Source organism: Peromyscus eremicus, chromosome 14 (genome assembly GCF_949786415.1).
Source record: "Peromyscus eremicus chromosome 14, PerEre_H2_v1, whole genome shotgun sequence".
Taxonomy (NCBI): Eukaryota; Metazoa; Chordata; class Mammalia; order Rodentia; family Cricetidae; genus Peromyscus; species Peromyscus eremicus.
This window is the reverse complement of record NC_081430.1, coordinates 50944038-50957296: the sequence shown is the minus strand read 5'-3', so window position 1 is coordinate 50957296 and position 13259 is coordinate 50944038. Positions and strand designations below refer to the sequence as shown.

At 40.1% G+C, this 13259-nt stretch overlaps 1 protein-coding gene across 2 annotated transcripts in view; it reads right to left on the bottom strand.

Annotated features, from left to right (window-relative positions):
• The window catches only part of Unc79 (unc-79 homolog, NALCN channel complex subunit), a 192915-nt gene that overhangs the window by 153714 nt on the left and 25942 nt on the right, over window positions 1-13259 (bottom strand). The window lies entirely within an intron of this gene.

Here is a 13259-nt window from a genome sequence, read left to right as displayed (position 1 = left end):
GAGCAAACATTGCTGAAAGAAAAATTTAAAATACCTAAATAAGGGGGACATGGTCTGTGTCTATAAATTAAAGGCCCAATATTGTAAAAATATCAATCTTCTCAAACTAACCTATATATTCAATATAGGTTTAAATTCTTATTAAAAAACCCAAGCAGATTATTTTATAGAAATAACAAGATCCATGAAGATGTGAAGGACATCACATGATTTCAAAATATACTTTATTATGTGGGGTGTATGCATGTGTACATTTCATGTGTGTCTGCACATGCACATACATGAACACTCAGGCGTGCGTGAAGTCAAGAGATCAACATCAACTGTCTTCTTCAATTTTTTTGTCTCCACTGTATGTTTTGAGACAGGGATCCTGGAGCTCACCAATTCAGCAAAACTGGCCAGTCAGTGAGCCTCAGATAGTCCCCCCCATCTGCCTCCCTGATACTGAAGTCACAAGTATGCACTTCCACGCCTGACTTTTTACATGGGTGCTGGAAATTGAAACTCAGGGCCTCATGCTTACATGGGAAGCATTGTACTGACTAACCATCTCTACAACCCCTCAAAACATGCTATAGAGCTGAGGTGATAGGATGTAGTTATGGCACTAGAAGAGAGAGGTAGGGCAAAAGAAAGACACTGTTTTAGAAATAGACCTGAAAACTAGGTGGTCAATTACTTTCCAAAGAAGAAAATCAAAATCAATTCAATGTGAAAAAGATAATATTTTTCAACAACTTGAGTTGGAATAATTGAGTCTCTTTAGAGAGAAATTCACCGTTCCTTCTCACACTGGTCCTAAAATCTGTTCCAAATGGATCATAGTGTAAAATAGCAAACTTCCAGATGCACAGGAGAATTTCTTGATGTGTCTACTGATGCAAACTTATAATCTCAGCTACCTCAGGAGGCTGAAGGAGGAGAAGTTCAAGGTCAGCCTAGGCACAGAGTGAGTTCAGGCCAGCCTCAGTGAGGCCATGCCCCTAAATACAAAGCAAAAGAGGGTAGGTGTGGTTCGGGATGGCGATCTCATCTGACACTCACAAAGCCCTGGATTTGATCCTTAATACTATAAGAACAGAGAGGAAAATGAATTTCTTTACAACCTTCATAGAGACAAAGGAAGCATTAAAGAAGACACTGATCAATTTTAATATATCAAAACGTAAAATTCCTGTTTAGGCTAGAGATATAGCGGCCTTGAAAACCTGGACAAAAAATAAAGATCAACCAAAAAATTACATTAAAGGAAACATGCCAAAGACTGGAGGAAACATATCTGAGAATTTTCTACTCTATGGATGAGCACATGAAAGCTGTGTGTGCCAGAGCACACATGACCTCCTCAAATCAGAAGTAAAAACACATAGAAATTCAAAGTCTCTGGGGAGACGAACAGAGTGGGACAAAAATGGAGTTGGGTAAGACATGGTTAAAATGTACACAAACTAAAAATAAAACAGCAGTATTAGAAATCCTTGCTTAAAGAAAAAAAAAATATTTGTTGTTGTATCCCAGAACTTGGCCTCTGCCTTTGTATATTGGGATAACTGGGTTGCACCACCACAGTAGATTATTGGAGCTGATGCTAGGTTAGGATGGAGTAAGTTACAGAGTAAGAGGCAGTGAGAAGCTAAGAATCCAGAAGAGAAATAAATATGTAAATTAGTGATAGTAATTGCTACAGATTACAGAAGATAACATTTTGACAGCCAGGCAGTGGTGGCGCACGCCTTTAATCCCAGCACTCGGGAGGCAGAGCCAGGCTGATCTCTGTGAGTTCAAGGCCAAACTGTTCTACAGAGCAAGTTTCAGAAGAGGCCCCAAAGCTACACAGAGAAACCCTGTCTTGAAAAAACAAAACAAAACAAAAATTTGACATACAGAACAATCATTGGTATTCCTGAGGAACATGTCTGAATAATTGGAAGAAAGGCAATAATTCACACTTCGTTAGAGAAAAAATTTCTTGATAAAGTACCCAAATTTTGCATTGAAAGGGCTTCACTGGGAGCCAGTGAGGTACTCAATGGGTAAAGATGCTTGCCACCAAGCAGGAGGACCTGAGTTCGAGCCCAAGTACCCTCATGGAAGGAAAGATTTAAATCTCACAAGGTGTCCTCTGACTGCCACCTGTGTGTTATGGTACATGTACACATGTACACATGTACATACATGCAAAATTAATAAATAAATGTAAAAAATAAAAAACGTGCTTCACGCTATAGACAAACATCAAGGAAAAGATATTCAACCTCAAAATGTTTATGAAATTTTTAAAAACAAATGAAGAAAAACAAGGAGATTTCTATAAAAGACAAAAACCACAGTGGTCTAAAATTCTTCTTCCATAATTCTACATACCAGAAAACAATGGACAAATATTTACATATCTTCCATGGAGAAGCAGATTTTTCATGTGTAAAGCCATAGGAAGACTTTTTAAATATACTCAAGCTTTAAAAAAGACATAAAAATCTCTTCCATTGCTGAGAATATTTTCTTTACAGTTTAGCGGCAAGGATGCAGTCCCAACACTTGGGAAGTGGCAAAAGGGTGATCGAGAGATCAAGGTCAGCCTCGACTGGAACACCAAGTTCCAGGATTACCGGGGCTATATGAGACCCTGTCTCAAAAAACAACACGAAAGGAAAAAAAAATGCTATGAAGCATACAAAAGACTCAGAAAATGTAACCCATAACGGGAGGGGAGGGGGTGAGAACAAGGAGACTTAGACCCATTCGGAATTAGAAATAAGGATTTTAAAATAAGTACTTTAGGTTTGTTTAAATTTATAGACAAGCAGATTGTTAAAATGAGGATTCCAACAGAGAAATGAAAATTCTATTAAAAAGTACTAAAAGAAATGGAACATACAAAATCAATAATTCAGTAGGTGGACTTTTAAAAACATTGTACACAGCAAGAAGAAAGCAGGGATCAATGGGCTGAAATACAAGTCAGTATAATTCTCACGGAAGTACAGCTTGTTTTGTGTGCACATGTGCTGACATGTTTCTGTGGGTGAGTGTGAGTGTAGGTGTGGGTGTGTGGCGGATGCAGGTGTGTGCGCATGCATGCACATATGGAAGCCAGAAGTCAACTTTAGTGTCTTCCTCAGTCGCTCTTCATCTCAGGCTTGGAAACAGGGTTCCTCCCTGGAGCTGGAGCTGGAACGGGGGCCCCTCACGCCAGGGAGTTCCTGTCCCTGCTTCCCCAGCACAGGGGTCACAGATTTAGACCACCCCACCCAGCTTATCATGTGAGTGCTGGCATCTGAGCACAGATCCTCACACCTGTGCAGCAAGCACTTTCTCGATTGAACCATCTCTCCAGCCACCCTCCATCTCTTTTTCTCAAAAAAAAAAAAAAAAAAATACAGAGGCTATAAAACTCTGGAGGTAATATTCAATACCTTTGAGTCTCTGGACAAGAAAAGGAAAGACTATCCGGATAGAATGGCACCCAAATTCTTGTGATACCAACAAGATGCATAAAGCCACATACCCCAAAAGCTCAGCAGATCTCAAGTAGAGTAATTACAAAGACAACCACACTCCAAGCATAAGAAAACCATTAAATACCAAATACCAGGAAAGATGAAAGAAAAATGCATTACATGAAAAGCTGCACTGATTTCCTCTTAGAAACAGCAAACTGACATAATTAAATAATGTTAAATGATTACAATGAAATTAAGATAAAATTTTTAAGATAGCTGTAACTCAAAAAACATAGAAATTAAACAATACTCTCCCATACACCACAAAGATCTAGCGACAAAATTTTTAAATATCTGAATGAGTATTAGTAAAAATACAACACCTGAGGGGTGGAGAGGTGCCTCAGCAGCTAAGACTACGCTGCCCTTTCAGAGGACCCAGGTTCAATTCCCAGCACCTACATCAGGCAGCTCACAATGGTCTGTAACTCTAGCTCCAGGGGATGGCTGCCCTCTTTTGGCTTCTGTGGACACCAGACATGCATATGGTGCACAGACATACATGCAAGCAGAACACGCATACACATAATGACAAAAAAATTACAAAAACATTTATAAAAATATAGAACGTCAAAACCTGTTGGATATGATGAGTGTAAAACTTAGAGGAAACTGGTGATTTATAATAGATAAATAGAAATCATTTTAATGTTAAAATCAATAGTCTAAGCATCCTCTACAAATCTTTTTAAAAGAGAGAGAGAAAAAAATAGATAAAATTCAGCTCCAGGAAGTATTAAAAGATGAAATCATAAAAGCACAACCTTTATCCATGCTCTCTGGTTTTGATTTATTTTAGTTTATATGAACATTACGATAAAATTTCAAGATAAGAGCTTTAAATAACTGGAAATGAAACTTCCTGAAATCAATCAATAGATGCAGATCCCAACAGCTGACATGGTGGTGAAATACCCCTGCAGTTAGGAACAAGCTACGGTGTGTATTATTCTACATCTGTGCCCCAGACCATCAGCTCTGAGGGTCTCGGACCAGGAAACAAGGAGGAAGGACGGTACTGAGTGGGTACAAGGATTGGAAAGGACTGGCATGGAGTGTCTGATAAGAAACCCAGGCAGGGCCGCAGAGGTTCTTCCCAAGCCAGCCTGGCGATCTGAGATCGATCCCCAAAGCCCACGTGAAAGCAAATGGAGAGAACGAACTTGATGAAGCTGTTCTCTGATCTCCACACAAAAACTACGGCACACGAGCCCATACACGCTCATCAAACGCATACACATGCAACGATAATACATTTTAAATTTAAAAAAAGTCAATCACCAACTACTATACAAACCACTGAATTGCATAAGATGTTCATTGTAGATTTGCGTCTATTGGCCCCAAGTTGAAAACAACCCAAATATTGATAAAAATAGGACATTTGGAGAAAGAAAAGAAGTAATACTTTTGACAATATGGATTAAGCTCAGTAACATTGTGTTGATGAGTGAAGTCGGACAGGAAAAGTATATAGTCTTCTATCTTATTTGCATGTATACCTGAATTAGATGATTACATGAATTCTATTAAAACTGCACCAGTGATTACCCATGGGTACAAGAGGGGTGTGCTGATCAGAAGGGACGGGCTATGATTTCCTGCTTTGTTATTGTTATTGCTGTTTGTTTGTTTTGTCTTCATGGTGACCACAAGAGCATCACACATTTACTAAAATTGATGCAGCAGCATACTCAATACCTGTCATCATACCTGTCATACATATAAAGTGCACTTTCATTAAGTACTATTATCACAAACAACACCGGGATAAAAACCCAACATTTCTCAAAACTGACAAGACATCAAGTGTCAGTTAGAGAAGTCCTATGAATCGCCCTAAAAAACAAGTAGAAATAACAGAACTAGACAGGGCATAGCCAAGTAGCCAAAAAGGGGGGGGGGTTGTTACCTCTAAATTAGCAATAACCAATAGTGTGCATCCAAATAGCAGCAATAAAAATAAAGTTCATAAAATACTTTCAAGGTGTATGAGTACAATGATTACCAGCTTAGAATTATATACATAAAGAAAACACATTTAAGAGGATCTCACATTCTAGGCTAGTCTGATATGCACAGTAAGAACTTCTTTCTCTCAAAAAGCTAAATAAGTAAGTAAAGTCAAGACAATGACATTTTTTCAGATAAATACAAAGTGAGAAAACTTGTCCCCAGTAGATTAGCATTAAAGGAAACACAAAAGTGTATTATTTTAAAAATTCAATTTCAGGCAGGGCAGATGGCTCCGTGGCTAAAATGCTTGCCAAACAAGCGTGAGGACCCCCAGAATCCATGTCAATGCCAGGTGGGTGTCATGGTTATAGGTGTGTAACCCAGCACTAGAGAGATGGAAATGGGGGCAAAATCATACCATACAAACACTTGCGAAGCTCTGCATAGCTATGTTTGTTTGTGACAAAGTAAATCTTAACACAAAAAGAATCATAAAAGATAAAAACAATGCATTTCAAAAAATAATTAAAGTTTCAATTCACCTGAAAGAGACCGAATTCTAAATATGCATATACCCACCTACCTATTAACATCATCTCAAAATATAAATAGTAAATAAATCAGAATAGGAAAGAATTAGACAAATCTACAGATTATAGTAAAAGAAAAAAAACCCTTCGGGGCTTCACGCTGAAGATAGAGAAAGTGAGCAAAATTTACTGACAGGCTGGAGAGATGGCTCAGTGGTTAAGAGCACTTGTTGCTCTTGCAGAGGACCAGGGTTTGATTCCTAGCACCCATATGGCAGCTCACAACTGTGTATAACTCCAGCTGCAGGGGGTGTGAAGCCCTCTTCTGGCCTTTTTTGGTACCAGGTAGGCATATGGTACACAGATATACATGCAGACAAAACACTCATACACATAAAATATAATAATAATATTTTAAGTTCAAAAAATGCAATGACAATATAGACGGATCGAACCAGACAAGTAATAAATCTAGTCTATTTCACATAGACTAGTGTACAAGTTGTTTTAGCTATACCGAAATATTTATATGTTCAGCCCTAAAAGAAAATATTAAAAAATAAATAAATAATGTTGAACTGCGAAGTTGGATTAGTCAATAAAGTGCTTATTATGCAAGAATAAAGGTCTGAATTTGATCCCAGCACTCAAAATAAAAAAGCAAAACATAGCAAAGTGTGCCTGCAGTTCCAGAGCTGGTGACAGAGAGACAGAAGGACACCTGTCAGTCAAGCTAAATCAGAGTTTCAAGTTCATTGAAAGACCCTGTCTCAAAAACTAAGGTAGAGCCAGGCACTGGGGCACACATCTTTAATTCCCATACCTGGGAGGCAGAGGCAGGTGGATCGCTCTGAGTTTGAGGCCAGCCTGGTCTACAAAATGAGTTCCAGGTCAGCCAAGGCTATTTAGTGAGACCCTGTATATTAGTTAGGGTTTCTACAGCTATGATGAAACACCATAACCAAAAAGCATGTTGGGGAGGGAAGGCTTTCTTAGGCTTACACTTCCAGATCACAGCCCTTCACTGGAGGAAGTCAGGACAGGAACTTAAGCAGGGCTGGAACCAGGAGGCCATGGAAGAGTGCTGCTTACTGGCTTGCTTCTCATGGCTTGCTCAGCCTGTTTTCTTATAGAACTCAGGACCACCAGCTCAGGGATGACACTATCCACCATGGGCTGGGCCCTCCCCCAATGATCAACCAATGTAAGGCATTGAGAAAATGCCTTACGGCTGGATCTCATGGAGGCATTTCCTCAACTGAGGGTCCTTCCTTTCTGATGACTCTAGCTTGTGTCAAGTTGACACACAAAATCAGCCAGTATACCCTCGTTCAAGACAAATAAAAATAAAGTGGAGAGTGATTGAGAAAGATACCTGGCATCAACCTCTTGCTTCTACACTCACATACATATGTGAGCACATGTAGACACATATGAGCATTTACACATGCACACACACATAAGCATGTACATATATAATGTATATATCATATAACACAAATATGTCATCTGACCATGGAAGAATGAAGCTATAACTTATCCTAATCAATTATCTATAGGTCAAAGAACAAACCACACAGAAGTTAGAAATCAGCACAGGAGGTTTAGCCTGCGCAATGATGAGAGAAAGGCAGGGATCACAGCATCATCTCATGGAAGATCTTTGACAAAAGCCAAACCTCCTTTGTGATTAAAAACTATGAAGAATGCAGGAACCGAAAGACAATATCTCTGTGTAATTAAGGACACTTATGGCAGACCTACACAGAGGGGGGAAATGGAAAATGTTTCATCCAAACCCAGAAATGAGATGCAACTTTCCTTCATCGTCTCTCTTACTACAGTGCTTACGAACTCAACCAGAGTGATAGGCAAGAAGAAGAAGTGGGCACAAACAGGAGATGAAGAAGCTAAATTATACCTATGCTGATATAACCCTCCTCTTAAAAGACCTAAAGAGTCCACTCACACAAAAATCTCGTAGATCTGTTATACGCTTCCATCAGTCACAAGGTGCAAAAATCAACATTTAAAAACATCAGTTGCTTTATACACCAATCATGAACTCCTAGAAAAAGAGATTGGTTAAATAGTAGCTTATGATAGTAGCTTCAAAAACTAAAATAAAATACAGAGGTATAAACTTGACCGATGATATGACAGTTCCCTACAAAGAAAACAATAAAGCATAAAGAAAGATATTATATAAGACATTTGAAAAACAGAAAGAGCTCCCACGTTTATGGATCAGAAAAATACTCTATAAATAACCATATTATTAAAAGTGATACACAAAACCCAATACAATCTCCTCCAAAGTCTAGTGATAATTCTTCACAGATCTAGAAAAAAAAATCCTAAAATTCATATGTTAACACAAAGACCTATGAAAATAGCCAAGGCAATCTTAAGCAAAAAGAGCCATACCAGCGGCATCACAGCACTGATTTCAAACTACACTACAGATCCATAGTGACAAAAACAGCACAGCATTGGCACAAAAAAAAAACATTGGAATAGAAGACAGAGAATTTAACCCAAAGGGCTCTAATTACTTCATCCTAGAAAAAGATACCAAAAACACACATTGTCTAAAGAAAAAAATCTTGAACAAGAGATGCTGGGGAAAGTGGATATCCACAAGTACAAGGACTAAAACTGGATCCCGACTTCTCATCAGTACAAAAATCAACTAACGCTCAATCACGAGCTTTAATGTAAGATGAGATCATTGGAATTTCTATAGGGAAACATGTTAAGCATTAAGGATAGACAATAACTGTGATAGTTTCATTAGAAATGGCCCCCAGAGGCTTGTATATTTGAATGCTTGGTCATTAGGGGAATGGTGATACTTGACAGGGATTAGGGCATGTGGCCTTGTTGGAGTAGGTGTAGCCTTGGAGGAAGTGTGTCACTAGGGGGTGAGCTTTGAGGTTTCAAATGCTCAAGCCAGTCCCAGTGTCTGTCTGCTGCTGACCTGGTAGAGGTAGAAATCTCAGCTACCATGTCGGCCTGCATGCTGCCACACTTCCAGCCATGACAATGGACTAAACCTCTAAACTGTTAGCCAGCCTCAATTAAATGTTTTCCATTATAAGAGTTGCTGTGGTCATGATGTTTCCTCACAGTAAAAGAACAATTGACTAAGACAATAATGTTCTGAAAAAAATGTAATAGATTGGCAAATAAAATGAGACTTGCCATTGTAAGCACATGTAGCAATGTCCTGCTGAAAGCCCTCTGTACAATTAATATGACTGACGTTAAATTATGGATTTAAAAGAATCCATAAAAGTCTTGTGGATTAGAAAGGAAGTGTATTTTATTGTTCTAATAATTATATGATATATAAAAGAATGTTTAATGAAGCTAGTACCGTAAATATGCACTCCTAATGAGAGTGTGGATTAGCATAACTGAACTGGGAAGCTGCTTATCATCTATTAAAGCTGAGTACACATGTGCCTCTTACTCAGCAGGCTCATTCATAGGGATACATTCCACATCAAAGACATATCAAAAATGCTCAGAGTAGCATTATTTCAACAACCAAAAATTAGGAACAACCCAAATGTCTAGTAATAGTAGAGAAGATATAAAAATTGTGGTACATGAATTTTGTGGACAATGTGTAACAATAAAGGTAAACAAACAACAGTTATCCTCAGCACACAGATACTGCATGTATACACACACACACACACACACACACACACACACACACACACATACACACAAACACACGTAATGGATGCTTCCATTTTTATAAAATTCAAACTCGGGTAAAACTAACCTTTTCAACATCAGTTGAAAGGAGAGGGAGGCCATCACTCAAGAAACACAGAGTGGGAAGGGCTCCATACACATTTATTTGTGGTTTCATGCGTGTGTACAACTGCACCAAAAAACAGTCTTAAGAGATTCTAGTTGTATAGATACAAAATCAAGATAATTCAAGGGAAGAATGAGCCTGAGGATGGGAATGCACAGCAAAAAGGCCTGGCTCAACCTTCTCATGCACGTGTCTCAAAACCCAAGTGCTCTAACATGGGTTAGATGTCCAATAGTCGAGACCACACTTTGCCTTATCATGCACCTCCCATTCTCTCTGTTCTGTGCAGAAATGTGACCTTATGGTGCACCTGTGTCCCATAGTTAAATGGAAACTAAATGACAACCCTAAGTCATTTACTATTTGGTGTGCTGTAACAAGACAATCACTCTACTGTTTGTTTCTCTTTTGTTTTATTTCATTTTATTCATAGGGGTGTTTGGTCTGAATGTCTGGCTATGCATCACATGTGCTCCTGGTGCCCACAGAGGCCAGAAGAGAGTGTCAGATCACCTGGAACTGGAGTTACATATGGTTGGGAGCTGTCATGTGGGTGCTGGGAACTGAAACCAGGGCCTCCAGAAGACCAGCCAGTGCTCTTAACTGCTGAGCCATCTCTCCAGCTCCTGCAATTTTTATAATAAAAGGTGGGGACAGCTGGAGAGGTGGATGGCTCAGGCAGTAAAGTGATTGCCGCATAAGCCTGAGGTGCTGAGATCGGATCTCCAGCACACATGTAAAAAGTCAAGCAGGGATGCATGAGTCTGTGATCCTGCGTTGAGAGGTACAAATAGAAAGATATGACAGGATTGCTGGCCAGCCAAACTACCAGTGGCATCCAGGTTCAGTGAAAAAGCTCATTTTAGACAATAAAGAGTGGGAGAAGAGGACATCTGGCATTTGATCTCTGGCCTCCATACATACAAGCACTCACGTACACACCACACACTCACAAACACACACACATGCATGCATTAAAAGTGAAAATAGGTTAGGGAACCTCTTTGCCTGATAAGTAGCACTTATTCATTAAAGAAACTTTTTTCAACAGACGGTCACATCACAGAATTGGTCAAAATACAGAGAACAAACAGATCATGAGTTGCCTAGCTTCAACCAATACATCTGTATGACGACCCCTGCACGTGAGCATCAAGGAACATTTCAGAAGAGAGAGATGAAGTGTAGGAGCCAGAGGCCCCAACGTCTGATGTGATAGTGTACCTCCTAAAAATGTCAGGGAAGCTACACCTCAACAACATGGCTGCCTAATCAAGACACCAGTACACTAACATGGAAGCGGGAAATGCCAAGGTATAAAGCTGCAAGAACAACATCCAACAGGCATCTGGTGCCAGATACCCAGCGACAGAGACCACAGGGTGACTTTTTCCTGTGGCTCTCTGTCCCCCTCATGGTCTGTTAGAGTGGGAATGCTAAGAAAGCCCGTCATCTGTGAGGGAGGTGCCCGGCTACCCATAGCACTTGGGACTGAGCAGTGAACAAAGGGAAGCCAGACTCGTGACTGCATGGACAGACTGCCGAGTGATGCCCCTAGTCAACCACCTCTCCGTCAGTCCAAGAGAACAAGAAAGGATTGCTCTGATCTTAGCATGCAAATGCTGAACCAATCTTACTAAGTACGCGTTGGTTGGTCCTTGCTAGAGGCTTTGGCTACCCCATAAGTGGAAATGACTGTCAGCTTTGGGGATTGTGGGATGCTCTGGACAGTGAGTCTCACCAAAACTTATATCAGGAAACCCCCTTTGCTGTTGGAAAACAGCCCCAACTCTTCCACAAGCATAGCCAGCCTTCCACTGACGTCCTCATTCCACAGAGCTGTCTTGTCATTTTCCAGTCCCTAAACACCACCAAGCTGTCTGTTGCGTCCAACTCACAAGCCGTTCCTTCTACCTTAAACTCATGTTTTATGCGCTCACGGTTTCCTCTGTCTGGTTACATACTTGTCACTGCCTCAGCTACCAGCTAAAGCTTCACTCACTGGAGAACCTCCCTTAACAAATGCTTCTCCCCCGGACTTGTCTATGACCAGGACGAGCGAGGAGCCCTCCTGTGATTCCCACAGATCTCTTTGCTCTACCTTAGCACTAGGAGCCCTAGGAGGCAGTCTCTGGATATTTCCCCTACAACTAGTGTGGAAGCTCCAAGATGCTAATGACTACAAGCTGCTTTGTTTTCCTCATTGGTACACAGAGAAATGCCTGGCCAACAGCATTTGGCCATAAATATTTGCTGAATAAAATGAATTTCCACATCTAGATACCCTGTGAATATTTGCTGAATCAAAATGAATTTCTGAATCTAGGCTGTATTCAGTTTAATGAAGTCTGCTTTTGTGTTGAATCCCATATTAACAACAAAAATACAGAGCCTGGCACCCAGTTGTCTCATCAACTATTATCATATAAGTAAATCTCATTGGTATCAGTCACCCATCCACACACCACAGGGGGTTGACACTTAGGTCAGGAACCCTACAAAAAAGGGTCGGTGTCAAGTATTTCAGCCATTTCACTCTTTACTCTACTGGCATGCTAAGTGTTTGCTGGTTTTTTTTACATTCAAATTATTCAGCTAGCAACAGTGAAACACTCTCTGCTATTAACAATACAAAATATCAATAAAGAGCTGTCCAACTTTAAAGAATTCTGTCTACCTTCCCTGCATTAACATTGCTGCCCCTTGTTATCCTGGTATACATCCACTTGGAATCTGCCTTCCACAGTGTAAAACACATGGATAATACTGTTGAGGGGAGGAGTGTGTGGACATCAGAAACTCCATTAGCCACTGGAATTTTCTTATACTTTATGATATATAAGCAGCAACCTAGAACCCTTGTGTCAGTCAGTCCTTCTGTCTGGTTTTTTTTTTTTTTTTTTGCAAGTTTCTTGGTAGACATCTGTCACTATTTTTTTAAGGAGAGTTTCATATAGCTCAGGCTGGCTTTTAACCCACTGTGTGGCCCAGGCTGGCCTTGAACTCCACAGATTTTCACTTCTACCTACAGGACGCTGAGGTCATAGGAGTGGGCCGCCATGCCCAACTCTGTCATTGTATTTGAAGTTACTGTTTCATTGCCATGATGAAACCCTTCTGGTAACACTGGAAATGTGGCCAAGAATCTTACAAGAACAGAATTAGGCAGCTGGGGCTTCTGACAAGGAGAGCAAATCTGTAGTCTCGTTCCCGTCCCTTATGGCTTTGTAGTAATTCATCTTAGCAGTGGGCAAGATGCAGGCCCTTTGGATAGCAACTGGGATAGGGGCTTAGGCAATCTGCTATGATAAATTGGTATGATTATGGGTTTTTTGCTTGTTTTCCTTTGGGTTGTTTTGTTTTGTTTTGAAACATGTTTTCCTGTCGTTCATGATGACTTCAAACTTGCTATGTAGTCAAGACTGACTTTGA